The sequence below is a fragment of the Homarus americanus genome, unplaced genomic scaffold (assembly GCF_018991925.1).
Source record: "Homarus americanus isolate GMGI-L3 unplaced genomic scaffold, GMGI_Hamer_2.0 scaffold33500, whole genome shotgun sequence".
Taxonomy (NCBI): domain Eukaryota; kingdom Metazoa; phylum Arthropoda; class Malacostraca; order Decapoda; family Nephropidae; genus Homarus; species Homarus americanus.
This window is the reverse complement of record NW_024725170.1, coordinates 45,295-67,941: the sequence shown is the minus strand read 5'-3', so window position 1 is coordinate 67,941 and position 22,647 is coordinate 45,295.

Sequence of the window (22,647 nt, the reverse complement as noted above, 5' to 3'; positions counted from 1 at the left end):
ATATATATATATATATATATATATATATATATATATATATATATATATATATATATATATATATATATATATATATATATATATATCCAAATACACTGCGTTGATTTATGAAGTTTTAGACAAAATAGTCCTGAAGCAGATGGCGTATGTACTATCGTGAACAAAAGTTCTCCCCCTCCCAAACTGAAGCAGTATTGACTCCAAATGAGATAAAAACAGCACACCCGCACCAGATGACAGTCAGGGTAAGTCAGTTCGGAGATTCATTCCCGTGACTCAGTTTCACCACGGGGAGCGAACTTTTGTCCACGATAGTACAGTCACCCAAAAAAGTCCTGTCGCCTTTCACCCTGAACCATGAACCCCGAGATTCAGACTCTTGAATCTGAAGCATTTATGGACAGAATAAATTATCAGTGTCTACTGCTTCGGGTTCACGAGTCTGAATCTCGGGGTTCGTGGTTCAGGATGAGAGGCGACAGGACTTCTTTGGGTGACTGTACAGTCGGCCACATGAATAGTTTACACCTACGGCTCATGTTTGTGACAAAATATCTGGTAACAGTCCTGAACAGAACAGGCAAAATGACCTGTAATTTATGTTTTATTCCTACATATATGTTACAAATCAATTGTTGTGAATGTTTTACTGGTGTCTTGTGTTTATATTACAAGAAATATATTGCATCTAAATGATAGTAAACTTGTTCACGAATGGGATTGCATTTATCGTACAGCTCCCTCCTCCTCCTCCTCCCCCACTTTTTCTCTTACCCTACATTTTTTTTCCTGATGTTTGGATTAGTAAAGGAAGGAAGAAGAGTAAATAGAAGAATAAAGAAGAAGAAACAGAAAATAGTTAGAGATAACAGGTGGGGGGAGCTGAGTTTCAACGTTACCAGACAGTTTTTCGGACCTTCCAGCTACAGTGTGTATACTTATTCTTCTGGCCGACTGTACATTTTTAATGAGACAAATTTTTAAGGAACCATATACAAATTTTTTTTAGGAAGCTAAATTTGTCTAGTTTTTAGTGTACATACTAACTATTTTAGACAGCAGACATCAAACAATTTATAAGGAATTATGGTTCTCCTTTTTAAGAAACAGAATAATATTTTTTCTAGCGGCATATATATTTTTTAAGACACAAGAGAGCGACGAATTTCTAAGGAACATGCTTCCACGTTTTTTGGTAACAGGCAACAAACTTTATTTTCCAGCGAGAAAATTCTCATTTTAAACTAGAAGTTATTTTCGTGTTAAAGGTAAAAAATGTTTAACATAAGAACAAAACTTTTAATTAAATAAAATAAACTTTAAACCAAATTTATAAAGTAATTCCCATGGCACTTCATGAGACACACTGAAGAAAACCTTACCACTAAACCCCGTCATGGTGTACACAAACTATGGATATGAATTATAACTATCATCATATTAAATTATTCTAATTTTCACTATAACTCACGCACCAGGAGTAAATGGAAGCACCAGGGGTAAATGGAAGCACCAGGAGTAGATGGAAACACCAAGATTAGATGGAAGCACCAAGGGTAGATGGAAGCACCAGAAGTAGATGGAAGCACCAGGAGTAGATGGAAGCACCAGGAGTAGATGGAAACACCAAGATTAGATGGAAGCACCAGAAGTAGATGGAAGCACCAGGAGTAGATGGAAACATCAGGAGTAGATGGAAACATCAGGAGTAGATGGAAACATCAGGAGTAGATAGAAACACCAAGGGTAGATGGAAGCACCAATGGTAGATGGAAGCACCAAGGGTAGAGGGAAGCACCAAGGGTAGATGGAAGCACCAAGGGTAGATGGAAGCACCAAGGGTAGAGGGAAGCACCAAGGGTAGATGGAAGCACCAAGATAAGATGGAAGCACCAAGGGTAGATGGAAGCACCAAGGTAGAGGGAAGCACCAAGGGTAGATGGAAGCACCAGGGGTAGATGAAGCACCAGGGGTAGATGGAAACACCAAGATTAGATGGAAGCACCAAGGGTAGAGGGAAGCACCATGGTAGAGGGAAGCACCATGGGTAGATGGAAGCACCAGGGTGAAGATGGAAGCACCAGGGGGATGAAGATGGAAACACCAAGATTAGATGGAAGCACTAAGGGTAGAGGGAAGGCACCAAGGGTAGAGGAAGCACCATGGTAGATGGAAGCACCAAGGGTAGATGGAAGCACCAAGGAGAAGGCACCAAGGGCAGATGGAAGCACCAATGGCAGACGGGAAGCACCAGGGGAAGATGGAAGCACCAAGGGCAGATGCTGAAGCACCAAGGTAGAGGGAAGCACCAAGGGTAGATGGAAGCACCAGGGGTATGGAAGCACCAGGGTAGATGAAGCACCAGGGTAGATGGAAGCACCAAGACAGATGGAAGCACCAAGGGTAGAGGGAAGCACCAAGGTAGAGGGAAGCACCAAGGGTAGATGGAAGTAGAGGGAAGCACCAAGGGTAGATGGAAGCACCAGGGGTAGATGAAGCAAGCACCAAGGAAGATGGAAGCTAGGGGTAGATGGAAACACCAAGATTAGATGGAAGCACCAAGGTAGAGGGAAGCATCAAGGGTAGAGGGAAGCACCATGGGTAGATGGAAGCACCAAGGGTAGATGAAGCACCAAGGGTAGAGGGAAGCACCAAGGGTAGATGGAAGCACCAAGGTGGATGGAAGGGAAGATGGAAGCACCAAGGGTAGAGGGAACCAAGATGAAGCACTAGGGGTAGATGGAAGCACCAGGGGTAGATGGAAACACCAAGATTAGATGAAGTACCAAGGTAGATGGAAGAACGCAAAGGGTAGATGGAAACACCAAGAATGGAAAACACCAAGATTAGATGGAAAGCACCAAGGGTAGATGGAAGAGGTAGATGGAAACACCAAGATTGAAGCACCAAGGGTAGATGGAAGCACCAAGGGTAGATGGAAGCACCAAGGGTAGATGGAAGCACAGAGGGATACCAATAGAGGGAAGCACCAAGGGTAGATGGAAACACCAAGATTAGATGGAAACACCAAGATTAGATGGAAGCACCAAGGGTAGAGGAAGCACCAAGGGTAGAGGGAAGCACCAAGGGTAGATGGAAGCACCAAGGGTAGATGAAGCACCAAGGGTAGAGGGAAGCACCACCAAGGTAGATGGAAGCACACAAGGGTAGATGGAAGCACCAAGGGTAGATGGAAGCACCAGGGTAGATGGAAGCACCAAGGATAGATGGAAGCACCAAGGATAGATGGAAGCACCAAGGGTAGAGGGAAGCACCAAGGGTAGATGGAAGCACCAGGGGTAGATGGAAGCACCAGGGGTAGATGGAAACACCAAGATTAGATGGAAGCACCAATGGTAGATGGAAGCACCAAGGGTAGAGGGAAGCACCAAGGGTAGATGGAAATATCAGGAGTAGATGGAAGCACAGGAGTAGAGAGAACAAGCAGGCGAGGGTTAAACAATGGGCATCCCCTGTTGAATGAAGCCTTTTGTCACATGCAGGTAGCTGCAGGCAACCCTACGTCACACGCAGGTCATGTTGCAGGCAACCCTATATTGCATGGATGTCTTGTTGCATTTAGCCTTTTGTGAAGTGATGTTGCAGGCAACACCGTTACATGCAGGTCTTAATGCGTGCAGACCTCCGTCACGTGCATGCCTTGCTGCATGCAGCTCTTTGTCAAGCGGTGGCCATGAGTCGGTGTTACATGTAGCTTTATTATGTTATAATGGGAGGAGCTTGTCTGTGTCAGGGGCGGCACCTGGCCTCGGCTCCGTAATGGCTGGATTATATTTCCAAGACTTCCGGAATGTCCTAAATTGGAAGGGAAAAAATAGCCATGTTTAAACGTGTAGTTATTTTGGTAATGTTGTCATTTTTAGTCTCACTCAACGACGACGACGACGACGACGACGACGACGACGACGACGACGCTGATGATGAAAATAACTACAACAACGACAACATCGATGGAAACAACAATTCTAAGGATAAAAACCAATAAAGGCAATACAGAAAAAGTCAGTAACACAAACAACAATAACAAGAAAATTAAAAAGACAGAAAACAAAAAACACAAACAACTATAACAACAATATAAGAATAAAAAACAACCACACGGGTGATATCTATTGGATGATATGTTATAAACTCACTGACTTGACGGGTGTATACCATTTTCGCTGAGCGGTCTGAACCATCTACATTTCTAACCATAAAAAAAAGATATCAATCGCTAATCCTCGTAGATTGGGACAGTTAAATCATAGAAAAAGAAAATCTAGCGAGATGGCCAATCAGCACTTAAGGAATCGAAGACCGAGAGATCTAATCAAGCCAAATAGCCAATCAGATCCGAGGCAGCAGACTGGAGAGCCAATCAGCGATCGAGGGAATATATAGAGAACCAATGAGCGTAAAGAATCGGCTAATGAGACGGTCGGGAAGTATCTGCCACTGCATACCAAGCAATAAATACAGAGAAATATTATCATCACTCCATCATCTTTAACCTTTCATATAATACTAACCAAACCTAACCTAACCTAACCTAACCTAACCTAACCTAACCTAACCTAACCAAACCTAACCTAACCTAACCTAACCTAACCTAACCAAACCTAACCTAACCAAACCTAACCTAGCCTAACTTAGCCTACCCTAACCTAACCTAACCTAACCTAACCAAACCAAACCCAACCCAACCTAACCTAACCAAACCAAACCCAACCAAACCTAACCTAGCCTAACCCAACCTAACCCAACCTAACCAAACCAAACCAAACCTAACCTAACCCAACCTAACCAAACCAACCTAGCCCAACCCAACCAAACCAACCAAACCCAACCCAATCCTAACCAAACCTAATCCCAATCAAACCAAATCAAACCTAACCTAGCCTAACCCAACCTAACCTACCAAACCAAACCAAACCCAACCAACCAACCTAACCAAACCTAACCTAGCCTAACCTAACCAAACCAAACCAAACCTAACCTAACCTAACCTAACCAAACTCAACCCACTAACCCAACCAAACCAAACCAAACCAAACCTAACCCAATCAAACCTAACCTAACCTAACCTAGCCTAACCTAACCAAACCAAACCAAACCTAACCAACCTAACCAAACCTAACCCAACCTAACCCAACCAAACCTAACCTAGCCTAACCTAGCCTAACCTAACCAAAACCAAACCAAACCAAACCTAACCTAACCTAACCAAACCTAACCTAACCCAACCTAACCAACCCAACTAGCCTAACCTAGCTAACCTAACCTACCCTAACCTAACCTAACCTAACCTAACCTAACCTAACCTAACCTAACCTAACCTAACCTAACCTAACCAACCTAACCTAACCTAACCTAACCACGAAACTCGGGAAATTTGGACCAAATAATTAAGAAAATTCCATTGTTGCTGTAGTCGTTTGCTTGGTTTAAATGAATATACGAACTACGACCAATGGGGGTGAGGAGGGTTAGAGGGTTAGGAGGTTGGGGGTCAGGCTGTAGTTCCTAATAGTTAATAAAATTTGAATATGTTTATCTTACCTGTACATCAACTCCTAAAAGTCGTATGAATAAAAATTTACCAACACACAACGTGAGGACTGACACACCTGGTGGCGAGGTGACGGCAGCAACACCTGACACTCAACATACCTGAGGGAGAAGAAAACACCTGTAAGAATTAACACATATATAACTTATTGTTTTAAATAATGGATAAATATCTGTTAGGGAAAATATAGAGAGTAAAATGATATAATGGAAATACTAATAACAATAAAAAAATAGAATTCTTGAGAAGAAAAAATAAACCATTTATCAAGAAAACGCATAAAAAAAATTGGTTAGTATAGAAGATGAAAGAGAATTTTTATCACAGTGAAAAGTTGGTCCCATGGGCCTGACGACCTGTTAGGACTAGTGTGGATACTGCATACAGGAGGAAGAAGAAAGAGGAGGGGAGGGAGGAGGGAAGGAGGATAGGGAGGAGGGAGGAGGGAGGAGGGAGGGAGGGAGGGAGGGAGGGAGGGAGGGAGGGGAGGAGGAGGGAGGAGGGAGGTTGTTTAGTAAAGCAGCAGCGACGCAGAACCAATACTCCCCACCAATACACACAAGTTAGGCTGCCCCGCTCACATTTCTCACTTCTGCTGCTGTGTTGATGCTGGTGCAGGTGGTGGTAGTGGTGGGAGTGTGGTGGTAGTGCAGGTAGTGGTGATGGGGTAGGTGGTGGTGATGGGGGGTAGGTGGTGGTGGGTGGTACAGGTGGTGGTGGCGGTAGTGCAGGTGGTGATGGGGTAGGTGGTGATGGGTAGGTGGTGGTGGTGGTAGTACAGGTGGTGGTGGCGGTAGGTGCAGGTGGTGTGGTGGTGGTGCAGGTGGTGGTGGCCAGTTGGTGGGTGAGGTGCAGGGTCGGTGTGGTGGTACAGTTTGGTGGTGTTATGTGCTGTGCCATGTTGTGTGGTATGTGCTAGAGCAGGTGGTGGTGGCGGTAGTGCAGGTGGTGGTAGTGCAGGTGGTGGTGGTGTAGGTGGTGGTGGTGGTGGTAGTTGTGGTGGTAGTGCAGGTGGTGGTGGTGGTAGTGCAGGTGGTGGTGGTGGTAGTGCAGGTGGTGGGTGGTGGTAGCAGGTGGTGGTGGCGCAGGTGGTGGTGGAGAGAGGCCTCACAGCACTATTCTTCTTATCACTCTTTCTCTTCCTCTCACAATCTCCTCTTTTGTTCCTCACATCCTTTCTCACTACTCCTCCTCTCCACGACTTCCTTTGTTCCTCCCTACCACCTGAGTCTCTTTTGTTCTTACTCTGTCTTTCTTCCTCAGCTTCACCCTCCTTCCTCACCTTGTCTCTTCTCTCTGTCTCTTTCTTGTTCTGCCTCAATCTCTCTGCCCTCCTTCCTCATTTGCGTCTCTTTGTTCTTCCTGTCTCATCTTGTTCTTCCTCTCTCTCTCTCCTCACCTCTTTGTTGGTGTGTGCCTTTCTCCTCTCTCTCCATTCTCACAGATCCTTTTTTCCCTACATTGTTTTCTTAACTCTCTCCACCCTTCTTCCCCTGTCTCATCAGTTACTCTTTCCCTCTCTTCCATTACGCCCTCTTCCTCTCCCTCAACTACTCTCTTTTCTTACATGCTTTGTCCCTACCCTTCTTTTATGGCCCTTGTCCACTTCACCTCTTCCTCATCCTCTCTTTCTTTCAAACATACATAATGGCCATATTTCTCAACAAGTTTAAATTATATCAAATCAGAAATAAATACGAAATAAACAGACAAATTACTAAAATATATGAATAAGTAAGTCAGAGTATATTTAAAAATAATTTACATTTATCTTATACAGTCGATATTTCAATGTCAGACTGACCGTAATAGTTAAATGAATCTAAATGGTTTATCCTGGGTAATACTTTAAACACCAATTTAACATCTCTATTAACACTAACAGTTAGTATCTGGGGTTTCATAATTTAACAACTGAATGTATAATTTAAAGTTCAGTAATCCGATTATATAAACAGGTAACTCTCGGTCCTTAGTGACAAAAGTAACATACAGGTTTATGAGATACTAACAGATACGGTATATACTGTACCTTTAACAGATGCGGTATATACTGTACCTTTAACAGATACGGTATATACTGTACCTTTAACAGATACGGTATACAGTATACTGTATATTTGAGGCGTCTTACATATTATTATTATCTTCAAGGTTATTTATATAAATCATCTTCACACAAAGCTTTTCCCTGCCATCTCCCCTTTTTTTCTTTTCTTATCTTAAACCCTTTTCTCACCTCTCCTCTTTTGGTCTCCATCTTATTCTTCTCCCCTCTTCCTATCTACCCTCCCTGTCACCTCCCCTCACGTCGCCAAACCTTCCGTACCTCCGTTTCTCGTTCCACCATATCACCCCTAAATTGCATTGCATCCCTATTCCTCAAACCCACCCCCACCCCACACTTACGACCCCCACCTCCACCCCCATATCTCCCCTCCCTCCATCAGTTAGTGGAGCTCTACTGTACCTCCACACTACCCCTTAACCCCCTTCTCTTCCACACGCCCCATAGCCTCCCAATTAGTGAATGATGTTAAGTAAACAACCCGACGCGTCACAAAGAGGTAGAGGCAAACGCTTGTATGTTGGGTGAAAGAGAGGAAAGGGAGAGAGGGGAAGAGAGAGAGAGAGATAGAGACAGAGGAAGAGAGATAAAGAGACTTATTCCACCTCCCCTCCTCTCTCACACTCTCTTCCCTCCCAACAGACTCTCTCAACCAACACAAGAAAAACAATACGGATAATTGCCTAGGCGACTCCTCAAATATCGGGTGGAGACGAAGGAGGAGGGAGGAGGAGTGAGAAAGGAATACATTGTCTCTCACCATACACTGGATCAAGAGACTACCAGTAATAAAGGAACAAGAACTATCGCGAGCTGATACGAGCTGAGATAACGGAGCTGAGAGGGTACGAGCTGAGATGACGAAACTGAGATGATGGAAGTAAGAGGTTACGAACTAAGAGGACGGAGCTGAGAGGCTGAAGCTGAGAAGGTGGAGCTGAGAGACTGAAAGTCCTCAACCACCAGTCACAGGATATAAAACTAAGACGGATGAAGATGATGATGAAAATGACCCTTTTTTCCCTCCATTTAACGTATCCCTCGTGCCATATCGTCTCCAATTCAAGTGTTTACCATCAGTATCATACAAGCTGAGTTCTACTGACGGCGAGGGTGAATGGCGTTTAATAGACAATGTAGTTTATGTTTTATTCTTTATTATGTCTACAGTGTGATTATTAATGAGGGTTTTCAGCCATATCTTTGATGGATTCCTGACGGCGAGGTGTGGACAGGTAAGGTAAGTGGAGGAGGAAGAGTTGGAAGGAACAAGGGAGAAACGGATGGAAGGGAGGAAGAAGTGAGAGAAGGGAATGGGAGGGACGGAGGAGTGTGAGCGGTGAGTAGCAGGTGGTGAGAGGAGAGAGAGAGAGAGAGAGAGAGAGAGGAGAGAGAGAGAGAGAGATATGAAGCTGCAGAGGTTGAGAAAGCGCATTTCAGCGGAGATTACAAGGAGAAAGAGAAGGAGAGTAATAACCTGGGGACGAAAAGGCTATAGATAGGGAATTTACAAAGAAAAGGGTGGCTGGCAGGGGTACGGCGGCTGAAGGGGGTGGGGAAGGTTGAAGTGTGGTGGGGTCCACGGAGGAGATGGGAGTGGAAGGAAAGGGGGGCCATGGTGGGAGGGGGGTCAGGGAGGGAGGATCACGGAGAGATGGGGTAGAGGGAGGGAAGGAAGAGACCACGGAGAGGAGGAAGGAGGGGGGGGGAAGAGAAGGGAGAAAGCAGCAGAAGAAGCCAGCTGCCCCAACACCTGGTGTGGACGGGCTTGGAACCAGCAAGAACCCGAGCGTCTGGGCAGGTCGACCTTGTTATCGTAAGAACATTTTTATTCTCTTCTGGTGCAGTCTACATGTTCTCTCGCCATAATGCATTCCCAAAGGTCCAACATTTAAAGCCGTGAGTGTGTTTTCATCCTCTTTGTTATACATTTTCTCAGGAGGAGCTCAAAAGAAGCTCCTCCAGTCTTCTACAGCCTTGAAGTCTTGGGCAATTCCAGGTCTTGTTTTTGTAAGGCCTAACCTCGCCTCCTGGCCCTTCCTGCCAGGGTCCAGCGGGAGGCACCCGAAGGAGGGAGAGGAACAGGAAATTAAATTGAAAGGGTGAGAGCACTGAATAAAGAATGCGTCATTTTCTGGGAAGTCTTGAGGGTTTGTGACACACACACACACACACACACACACACACACACACACACACACACACACACACACACACACACACACACACACACACACACACACACACACACACACACACACACACACACACTTGAGGGTTTTTTCCAACTTTCTAGGTGATAGGTGGTGAGAAGGATTTCATTCAGGTTAAGCTTCTAAGTCCCGAACGACTCACCAATTTTAAAACACTTACAGCAGCAGTTAGTAAAATAACACAGATTCTCCCTAAAGTCCTTTAATATTTACAGCATCCTTAAATCGGGCCCTGGGAATTTTGACAGTAACTAGAGAACCGGGAGGCAATTCAAACGCCCTGTTCTTGTTTCCTTACGAAATGACTTAGCATTAATCATTAATTAGTGACCCTCCCATTACCTATCAACTCAGCCAGGTTAACCCTAAATTACATTATCTACAGCAGGGTCCCACAACATGTAATTGAACAGGACCCACTGACCCACATGTACCGTTGTAATCTCTCTCTCACACACACACACAATAATGACGAAACTCAGCATCTGTCAACACACTGCACTATATCATGCAATACTCGACTGAATGCACGATAATCATACTTTCATACTTTGAGTACAAAAAGGATACAAGTCCTTAAGTCAAAGAAAATTAGCACGAAGGGCTGAGTACAACAGATGAGTGCTCGATGACCAATGGGAGTGTAGGAGTTTTACAAGAGTGACATGATGGATGTATAGTAATAAAAATCGCTTTTGGTAAATACTACATCTTTGATAAACTACTGTTCTATAATCTAAGTCCCATTATAACCACGGCCTATATAAACTAAAGTCCATATAAATTACTGCGCATATTATCTACAACTTAAATAAACTACGTCCTCTTTAAACTCCGGCCTTCAGAAACCACCCACCTCACTTAACCTATGATACTCGATTCATTAAGTCAGAAAACGGCAGCTACATTTCCCCAACACACACACACACTCAAAAAAAAAGATGACTCCAGCAATTCAACTTTTACCTAACGTATTGCGTAATAAATTGCTCACGACATTTGCAGTCACTGGCAGCATATCAATCTTAAGGGCCATAAATACCCGTCCCAGACTTTCTTTTCTCGAGACTGCTTAAGTTCCGCTACGATATATCCCGGGGAATCAGTTTGGTGCCGCCCCAAGTGGCTGCAAGGAGGGAGTTTGGCCTGGGGTAATGTTTGGAAAAGAGCGAGTTGGAGGGGCAGCGGCAGGCTTGATAGGTGGTGGGTGGTGGAATGAGGGGGAGGAGAGAGGTGGAGGGAGGAGGGTGATGGGGGAGGGGGTGGGGGAAGAGAGGAGATGGGGATTGAGAGAAGATGGGTGTAGGATAAACGGGGGGAAGGGTGATAGGAGAAGGAAGAGGGTGATAGGAGGAGGAAGGGGTAATGGGAAGAGGAAGAGGGTGATGGGAGGAGGAAGAGAGGTGATAGGGAGTAGGTGGAGGGGATGAGGGTGGTGGGGGCAGGAGGGATGGATAGTGGTGGGGGAGGAGGAAGAGGAGGAGAAGGAAAGAGAGGGGAAGGGAAGTTGAAATAGCAACCTCAGGTCCACGCGAGGGGATTTATGGAGGACGGAGGTGGGGAGAAGGAAGTGCAGGTAGGGAGGAGAAGGGGAGGAAGAGGAGGAGGAGAGGGGGAGGAGGAGATCTTGTTCCTTGTGAGTGGTGGATTACTGGACCGGCCCGTCTACTCTCCTCCTCGTCAGGGTCAACAAACTGCTGCCCAAGTTTTAAGAACTTTAAGTTAACGTCTTCCACGCCGTGTTTCCAGGTGAGTGTAGTTTAGTTCAGTCCGAGAGGCAGCTGTAAGTTACAACCACCAACGGTACCTTGCCAGCTCTGCCAGACCTTCTATACTGTCACCCTATATCTGCCCACACTTACTATAAGAGGCGCTATTACCACAGTTCACCTGGTCTGGCCAAGGGGGAACACGTTTACCCATACAGTATACGGTTGGGTGTTGACGCCAGCATCGTACTCTGCTGCAACAAACGTAGTGTGGCAGAGTGATATTAACGTGGCTTCAACAATTTAAAAAGTTACGGTATTCTTATGTAAAAAAACAACAACAACTGCCCGTTATGTACACTCGCACCAAAAAGTATCGGTGCAGGGTGAGATCGACGACTTCCAAAACGATACGTATACACTGTGATATGTCGGGAAGGTTGGTAAGTGTATCCTCATAACCCCCTCCACTAGGTGTTGCCATATGGCTGACAATCAGTGTGCTTGTTTCCTCTTTTCAGATTGTTGTTGTGTGTCGACTGAATGATGAGCGAGGGTTCGGTCTGGTGAACGTGGGTATAAAACAGAGGCAATATGAAGCAGTAGAGATCTACACATGCCAGACGACATGGAAACCTCAGAGGAACACGAGGAGTTATTATTGCCCTTCGTACCGAAGGGTTTGGCGTCTGATATTAGCCGGCGGGTTGGTGTCCTCAGGAACACCACTGCACGATGGATTTATTCGATGGATTCATTCGGCGATACCTCGAAACTGGTTCTACAAACGACAGGTCTCAGAGCGGCCGTCCACGCTGCACCAACCCTCAGGACGACCAGGTTGAGTAGTTTATTTGGTAGCAGAAATTAATGTGGCAATATTCACAAGTATCACAAATAATTTTGTTAACAGGGAGCTCCACATATTTCATACTGTCTATTTATCACTTCCCGACCTTATTTATAACGGTTTGTTTCACTTGACCAGGGCTGCCAACATACAGCTGGAACAACTCGCCTTTCCCAATACCTATCGTCACTGGTCTCAAAGTGTTTACACTACAGTATGCACCGATACTTTTTGTTGCGAGTGTAAAAGCTGTTCTTTACAGCGTTAGTGATAAGGGGAAAATAAAGTAATGAATAATGTTACAAAACTCGAACAATCAGGAGTTAACCTCGTCTTATTATTTCAGTGTTAAGTAAAGGCAGTAATCTCGTCATAAAACACAGCAGAACCAACATGTGAAAACATTACCTATGGGTATTAATCTCACCAGTATAAAGGCAGACCAGACATGACCTGCAGTGTTGAATGCCATTTAAGTAAGTTGCTCCAACACGTTATATTAAGGAAAACTGAAACTAATCTACACATTAATCTGGATTAAAATATTATACCTCAGCTTCTCCGTCTATAAATATATTAAACTGAATATCATTAATATAATACATATTTTCTTTGAGGGAAAATCTCTACTGTGAAATATATTCCTCCATCGCATGACGCAGTTAACATCTTTTGAAATACTTAACAATAATACGAAAAACTGGACGGATATACATGTCGCATGAATCAACATCTTGGGGTTTCTTCTCGCATGAATTTCCAACGTACAGATTTAACACGACGGCAAAAGGCATTTATTAATATACATCATACACACAGATTATACATCATACACACACAAACAAAATATCAAACAAAGGATTGCTTTCACACTATCTCGCAATGGGTCACTCTGCAGCCTCTTGTTATGGTTCCTCCTGCCTTATCCAATATTTTTTTTTACATGTTAACCCTTTGACTGTGATGCCTTACACTAAATACAACGAATTAATACAGATGAGTACAATGACTTCAACCTTAATTACAATTTCACCCTTGAGTACTATACTATAACCCTTGAATACAAAGACCTAACCCTTTAAATATGATAACCTATTTCTCAAGTAAGATGGCAATGTACTAGGGGTTAAGTCTTTGTACTCAAATGGACTAATGGTCATACCTTAACAATATGTCAATAAAAGGAAGAAGAAGAGCTGAGGGCAGTAAAGGTAATGAAGTCAACACACCTAACACATCCGTATAACTCCTCTGGTTAACACACCTTAACACATCCCGTATAACCCCTGTGGTCAACACATCTTAACATGCCGTATAACTCCCTGTGGTCAACACATCTTAACACATGCCATATAACCCCTGTGGTCAACACATCTTAACACATGCCGTATAACTCCTCTGGTCAACACACCTTAACACATGCCGTATAACCCCTATGGTCAACACACCCTAACACATCCTGTATACCCCTCTGGTTAACACACCTAACACATGCCGTATAACTCCTATGGTCAACACACCTTAACACATCCTGTATAACTCCCCTGTGGTCAACACTAACACATGCAACCCCTGTGGTCAACACACTTAACACATGCCGTATAACTCCCTCTGTTACACACCTTAACACATGCCGTATAACTCCCTGTGGTCAACACACCTTAAAACATGCCGTATAACTCCTTATGGTCAACACATCTTAACACATCCTGTATAACTCCCTCTGGTTAACACACCTAACACATCCCGTATAACTCCCTGTGGTCAACACACCTAACACATCCCGTATAACTCCCTCTGGTTAACACACCTAACACATCCGTATAACCCCTGTGGTCAACACACCTAACACATCCCGTATAACTCCCATGGTCAACACACCTAACACATCCTGTATAACTCCCTCTGGTTAACACACCTTAACACATCCCGTATAACTCCCTGTGGTCAACACACCTTAACACATCCCGTATAACTCCCTATGGTCAACACACCTTAACACATCCCGTAAACCCCTCTGGTTAACACACCTAACACATCGTATAACCCCTATGGTCAACACATCTTAACACATCCGTAACTCCCTCTGGTTAACAACCACCTTAACACATCCGTATAACTCCCTATGGTCAACACACCTTAACACATGCCATATAACTTCCTGTGGTCAACACACCTTAACACATGCCGTATAACCCTATCCAACACACTTAACACATCCCGTATAACTCCCTATGGTCAACACACCTTAACACATCCGTATAACTCCCTATGGTCAACACATCTTAACACATCCCGTATAACTCCTCTGGTTAACACACCTAACACATCCCGTATAACTCCTGTGGTCAACACACCTAACACATCCGTATAACCCCTCTGGTTAACACACCTAACACATCAGTATAACTCCTGTGGTCAACACACCTAACACATCGTATAACCCCTATGGTCCACACCTTAACACATCCGTATAACTCCTCTGGTTAACACACTTAACACATCACGTATAACTCCTGTGGTCAACACACCTTAACACATCCCGTATAACCCCTATGGTCAACACACCTTAACACATCCCGTATAACTCCCTCTGGTAACACACCTTAACACATCCCGTATAACTCCCTGTGGTCAACACACCTTAACACATCCCGTATAACTCCCTATGGTCAATACACCTTAACACATCCGTATAACCCCTCTAACACACCTTAACACATCCTGATAACTCCCTCTGGTTAACACACCTAACACATCCTCATAACTCCTCTGGTTAACACACCTTAACACATCCCGTATAACTCCCTGTGGTCAACACACCTTAACACATGCCGTATAACTCCCTGTGGTCAACACATCTTAACATGTATAACCTCTGGTCAACACACCTTAACATGCCGTATAACTCCTCTGGTTAACACATCTTAACACATGCCGTATAACTCTATGGTCAACACACACCTTAAACATGCCGTATAACTCCTGTGGTCAACACACCTTAACACATGCCGTATAACTCCCTATGGTCAACACACCTTAACACATCCCGTATAACTCCCTATGGTAAACACACCTTAACACATCCCGTATAACTCCCAGTGGTCAACACACCTAACACATGCCGTATAACTCCCTGTGGTCAACACACCTTAACACATGCCGTATAACTCTGTGGTCAACACATCTTAACACATCCGTATAACCTTGTAACACATCTTAACACATGCCATATAACTCCCTGTGGTCAACACACATCTTAACACATGCCATATAACTCCCTGTGGTCAACACATCTTAACACATCCCGTATAACTCCCTATGGTCAACACACCTTAACACATCCCGTATAACTCCAGTGGTCAACACACCTAACACATGCCATATAACCCCTGTGGTCAACACATCTTAACACATCAATGCCATAACTCCGTGGTCAACACATCTAACACATCCGTATAACTCGTGGTCAACACATCTTAACACATGCCATATAACTCCCTGTGGTCAACACATCTTAACACATGCCGTATAACTCCCTGTGGTCAACACACCTAACACATGCCATATAACCTGTGGTCACCACATCTTAACACATCCCGTATAACTCCCGTGGTCAACACATCTTAACACATGCCGTATAACCCCTGTGGTCAACACACCCTAACACATGCCGTATAACCCCCTGTGGTCAACACATCTTAACACATGCCATATAACTCCTGTGGTCAACACATCTTAACACATCCCGTATAACCCCTGTGGTCAACACATCTAACACATGCCGTATAACTCCTGTGGTCAACACATCTTAACACATGCCATATAACTCCCCTGTGTCAACACATCTTAACACATCCGTATAACTCCCTGTGGTCAACACATCTTAACACATGCCGTATAACTCCCTGTGGTCAACACATCTTAACACATGCCATATAACCCCTGTGGTCAACACATCTTAACACATCCCGTATAACTCCCTGTGGTCAACACATCTTAACACATGCCGTATAACCCCTGGGTCAACACACTCTTAACACATCCCGTATAACCCCTGTGGTCAACACACCTTAACACATGCCGTATAACTCCCTGTGGTCAACACATCTTAACACATGCCATATAACTCCCTGTGGTCAACACATCTTAACACATCCGTATAACTCCCTGTGGTCAACACACCTAACACATCCAGTATAACTCCCTGTGGTCAACACATCTTAACACATGCCGTATAACTCCCAGTCAACACATCTTAACATCCCGTATAACTCCCTGTGGTCAATACACCTTAACACATCCCGTATAACTCCCTGTGGTCAACACTAACACATCCCGTATAACTCCCTCTGGTTAACACACCTTAACACATCCCGTATAACCCCTGTGGTCAACACACCTTAACACATCCCGTATAACTCCCTATGGTCAACACACCTTAACACATCCCGTATAACCCTCTGGTTAACACACCTTAACACATCCCGTATAACCCCTATGGTCAACACACCTAACACATCCCGTATAACTCATGGTCAACACATCTTAACACATCCCGTATAACTCCCTCTGGTAACACACCTAACACATCCCGTATAACCCCTGTGGTCAACACACCTTAACACATCCCGTATAACTCCCTCTCTGGTTAACACACCTTAACACATCCCGTATAACTCCCTGTGGTCAACACACCTTAACACATCCCGTATAACTCCCTATGGTCAACACACCTAACACATCCCGTATAACTCCTCTGGTTAACACACCTTAACACATCCTGTATAACCCCTGTGGTCAACACACCTTAACACATCCGTATAACTCCCTATGGTCAACACACCTTAACACATCCTGAACTCCTCTGGTTAACACACCTAACACATCCCGTATAACTCCCTGTGGTCAACACATCTTAACACATCCCGTATAACTCCCTCTGTAACACTTAACACATCCTATAACTCCTGGTCAACACACCTAACACATGCATATAACCGTGTCAACACACCCAACACATGCCGTATAACTCCCTATGGCCAACACACCTAACACATCCTGTATAACTCCCTATGGTCAACACACCTTAACACATCCCGTATAATCCCTATGGTCAACACATTTAACACATCCCGTATAACTCTCTGTTAACACACCTAACATCATAACTCCGTGGTCAACACAAACACATCGTATAACTCTGGTTAACAACTTAACACATCCAGTATAACTCCCTGTGGTCAACACACCTAACACATCCTGTATAACTCCCTATGGTCAACACACCTTAACACATCCCGTATAACTCCTCTGGTTAACACACCTTAACACATCACGTATAACTCCCCAACACACCTAACACATCCGTATAACCTATGGTCAACACACCTTAACACATCCCGTATAACTCTCTGGTTAACACACCTTAACACATCCCGTATAACTCCCGTGGTCAACACACCCACATCCGTATAACCTATGGTCAACACACTAACACATCCCGTATAACTCCCTGGTTAACACACCTTAACACATCCCGTATAACTCCTCTGGTTAACACACCTTAACACATCCTGTATAACTCCCTCTGGTTAACACACCTAACACATCCCGTATAACTCCCTGTGGTCAACACACTCTAACACATGCCGTATAACTCTGTGGTCAACACATCTTAACATGGTACTCCTCTGGTCAACACACCTAACACATGTATAATCCCTGGTTAACACATCTTAACACATGCCGTATAACTCCCTGTGGTCAACACACCTTAACACATGCCGTATAACTCCCTGTGGTCAACACACCTTAACACATGCCGTATAACTCCCTATGGTCAACACACCTTAACACATCCTGCACCCCTATGGTAAACCACACCTTAACACATCCCGTATAACTCCCAGTGGTCAACACACCTAACACATGCCGTATAACTCCAGTGGTCAACACACCTTAACACATGCCGTATAATCCCTGTGGTCAACACATCTAACACATCCCGTATAACTCCCTGTGGTCAACACATCTTAACACATGCCATATAACCCTGTGGTCAACACATCTTAACACATGCCATATAACTCCCTGTGGTCAACACATCTTAACACATCCGTATAACTCCCTATGGTAAACACACCTTAACACATCCCGTATAACTCCCTAGTGGTCAACACACCTTAACACATGCCGTATAACTCCCTGTGGTCAACACATCTAACACATCCCGTATAACTCCCTGTGGTCAACACATCAACCCATGCCGTATAACTCCCTGTGTCAACACACCTTAACACATGCCATATAATCCCTGTGGTCAACACATCTTAACACATCCCGTATAACTCCCTGTGGTCAACACACCTTAACACATGCCATATAACTCCCTGTGGTCAACACATCTTAACACATGCCGTATAACCCCGTGGTCACACACCTTACACACATGCCATATAACTCCCTGTGGTCACCACATCTTAACACATCCCGTATAACTCCCTGTGGTCAACACATCTTAACACATGCCGTATAACTCCCTGTGGTCAACACACCTTAACACATGCCGTATAACTCCCTGTGGTCAACACATCTTAACACATGCCATATAACTCCCTGTGGTCAACACATCTTAACACATCCCGTATAACTCCCTGTGGTCAACACATCTTAACACATGCCGTATAACTCCCTGTGTCAACACATCTTAACACATGCCATATAACTCCCTGTGGTCAACACATCTTAACACATCCCGTATAACTCCCTGTGGTCAACATCTTAACACATGCCGTATAACTCCCTGTGGTCAACACACTCTTAACACATGCCATATAACTCCCTGTGGTCAACACATCTAACACATCCCGTATAACTCCCTGTGGTCAACACATTCACATGCCGTATAACTCCCTGGGTCAACACATCTTAACACATCCCGTATAACTCCCTGTGGTCAACACACCTTAACACATGCCGTATAACTCCCTGTGGTCAACACATCTTAACACATGCCATAACTCCCCTGTGGTCAACACATCTAACACATCCCGTATAACTCCCTGTGGTCAACACACCTTAACACATCCCGTATAACTCCCTGTGGTCAACACATCTTAACACATGCCATATAACTCCCTGTGGTCAACACATCTTAACACATCCCGTATAACTCCCTGTGGTCAACACATCTTAACACATCCCGTATAACTCCCTGTGGTCAACACACCTTAACACATCCCGTATAACTCCCTGTGGTCAACACACCTTAACACATGCCATCCCGTATAACTCCCTGTGGTCAACACATCTTAACACATCCCGTATAACTCCCTGTGGTCAACACACCTTAACACATCCCATATAACTCCCTCTGGTTAACACACCTTAACACATCCCGTATAACTCCCTGTGGTCAACACACCTTAACACATGCCATATAACTCCCTGTGGTCAACACATCTTAACACATCCCGTATAACTCCCTGTGGTCAACACACCTTAACACATCCCGTATAACTCCCTGTGGTCAACACACCTTAACACATCCCACCTGTGGTCAACACATAACACATGCCATATAACTCCCTGTGGTCAACACATCTTAACACATCCCGTATAACTCCCTGTGGTCAACACACCTTAACACATCCCATATAACTCCCTCTGGTTAACACACCTTAACACATCCCGTATAACTCCCTGTGGTCAACACATCTTAACACATCCCGTATAACTCCCTGTGGTCAACACACCTTAACACATCCCATATAACTCCCTCTGGTTAACACACCTTAACACATCCCGTATAACTCCCTGTGGTCAACACACCTTAACACATCCCGTATAACTTTCATCTGATTTGGATCGTTTTTGTGTTTGTCCTGATAATCTTCAACAAGTCTCCGCTGAGGTTCTATTCACATTTAAATATCACAAAGAAGTTAAGAGATGTTACTAGTCTTCATACACACACACACACATACCAACGCACATACACACACACACACGTGCACACATGCACATATACGCACACACGCCAACATATACGCACACAAACACAGCATACACACAGCCACTCTCACACATATATACACACAGCCACTCTCACACATATACACACAGCCACACACACACACCGCCTTTTTTAATGTTTAGCCGCTGTCCTATTAACAGAGGTGAGATTAGTCCTTTAGCAAAAATGTTCACTATTTTTTTTTTTTATGTTATAAATCTACACGACATAACGACCACCTTTTTCCGTGGGGTGAAATATAACTAAACCCCTACTATATAACACCAACAGTCATATCCACCGTGTTTGTTTATGGTCGCCTGTGTCCACCATCATCAACCTCTTCCTATCATCTACATTCTCTCTCTTTATCTTCCTCTCATTACTAATCGTCATATTTCACGAATCAGAAAAAAATTATTCGTTAAAAATTCATATTCATGTTACGCAATAAATTCATCAAATAAAATTACCTTTTGTTTTTAATAAAGGTTCCTCCTCTACGTCCCGTTCTTAATATAAATCTGATTACTTATATAACGTAATACATATATAACGTAAATATCACGACATGTGACGTCTGGCTGTTGTTTCCAGGTATTTTTACAGGTATACTCATTAAAAAACAGGGGGGAGGAAAATAATAGAATAAGAGTGTTTAAGGGAGGAAGGGTGAGAGAGGATGAGAGTTGGGGGAGGGGGGGATGAAGAGGACAGAGGGAGGTGATAACGCGGGCGAAGAAGGATAAGGAGAGGGGGAAGGGATGTGGATAGGGTATGTGAGAGAAATGAGAAAGGGTTTGAGAGAGAGGAGGAGGGATGCACTAAAGAAGGGAGAGGGGGGGTGGTAGAGGAGAAGGAAAGAGGCATGAGCGTAGAAAGGAGAGAGGGAGGGAAGGAGGGAGGGACAGGTAGGAGAAGCAAGAGAGAGGAAGGAGGAGGAGGAGGGAGGTTGTGTCAGCCCCGCGGCCAGCCATCACACAGTCAACTGCCCCTTACATCTTTCAACACAGTACCTCACGTAACCGCAGGATTTACATGATAATGCTTTCTCGGGAGGGGACGTGTGCAGCCGTGCTGGGCCCTCACCCATCGCGGAGGGCAGTGGACAGGGGGAGGGAGGGGGCATAGGAAGGGGAAGGGTACAGAGGGAGGAGGGGAAGATGAGGAAAGGGGCAAACGGGAAAAGGGCAGAACAGGGGGAGAAGGGAGAAGGCAGAAGCGGAACAAAGAAGGAAGGAAGACAGAGTGGCGGGGGATTCAGAGGAGGATACGGAAGGAAAGGGAGCCGATTAGGATAAGAAGTGAACGGAAAGGGAAACAAACGGTGAAGAGGAAAATAGAGGAAGGAGATGGAAGGGTGAACAGAGTAGTAGGAGGTGGAATGGGACAAGAGAGGGTGAGAGAGATACTGTATAGTATGAGCTGCTATGATTGATTTTGATTTTGCAGCTTACAGCGGCTACTTTATTGTGCACCTCACACTCATCCTGTGAGCGGTAGCGCAAAAGGATTGCAGAGTAGAGTTTACAAAGGGTCATAATAATTAACCCCCGTTGTCAGGATATTATGGCACAGAATGTTACACAGTATTTCATTTACATTATTTGTTTAGTTCTATACATAAAGGGTAACTTATTCACAAATGCGTGAGTACAGGCGTGTGAGGCAGTATGTCTGGCCTCACACTTTGTTATTCACATTTACGTGAGAAGTATTCAAGCACATTGCGTATTTGGTTCTGTACATGAGAATTGATTTAGTTACTAAGTGCAAAAAAGTGGATACAATCTTAATATGTCGGCTATCTTCTCATTAGAGATGAAGTGTTGTGCCATTTCACACACAGTGTGCTTGGACCTGTCCCTAAATGGTTCTATCTTCACACAGTCGAGGAGGTAGTGTTCAAGTGTGTGGCCATATGTATGGCCACACACTTTACATTTAGTTTTGTTTACATCTGCTTGAGGAACATACTGCCAAAGGTACTTATATCCTAACCTTAATCTAGCGGTTACAACATCTTGTAATCTAGTGATCTTGTTACTTGCTCCATATACATGTTTCACTTGATACATCTCATCATGGTAACCTATGGATCGACTAGTGCCTGTTAGCACTTGTCTACTTGCGTCAAACTCATCAATAAGTTCTTTCCTAATTACAGTTTTAAGGGTTCTTTTTGACAGACCCAAATTGTATTCAACGGTGTCTTTGT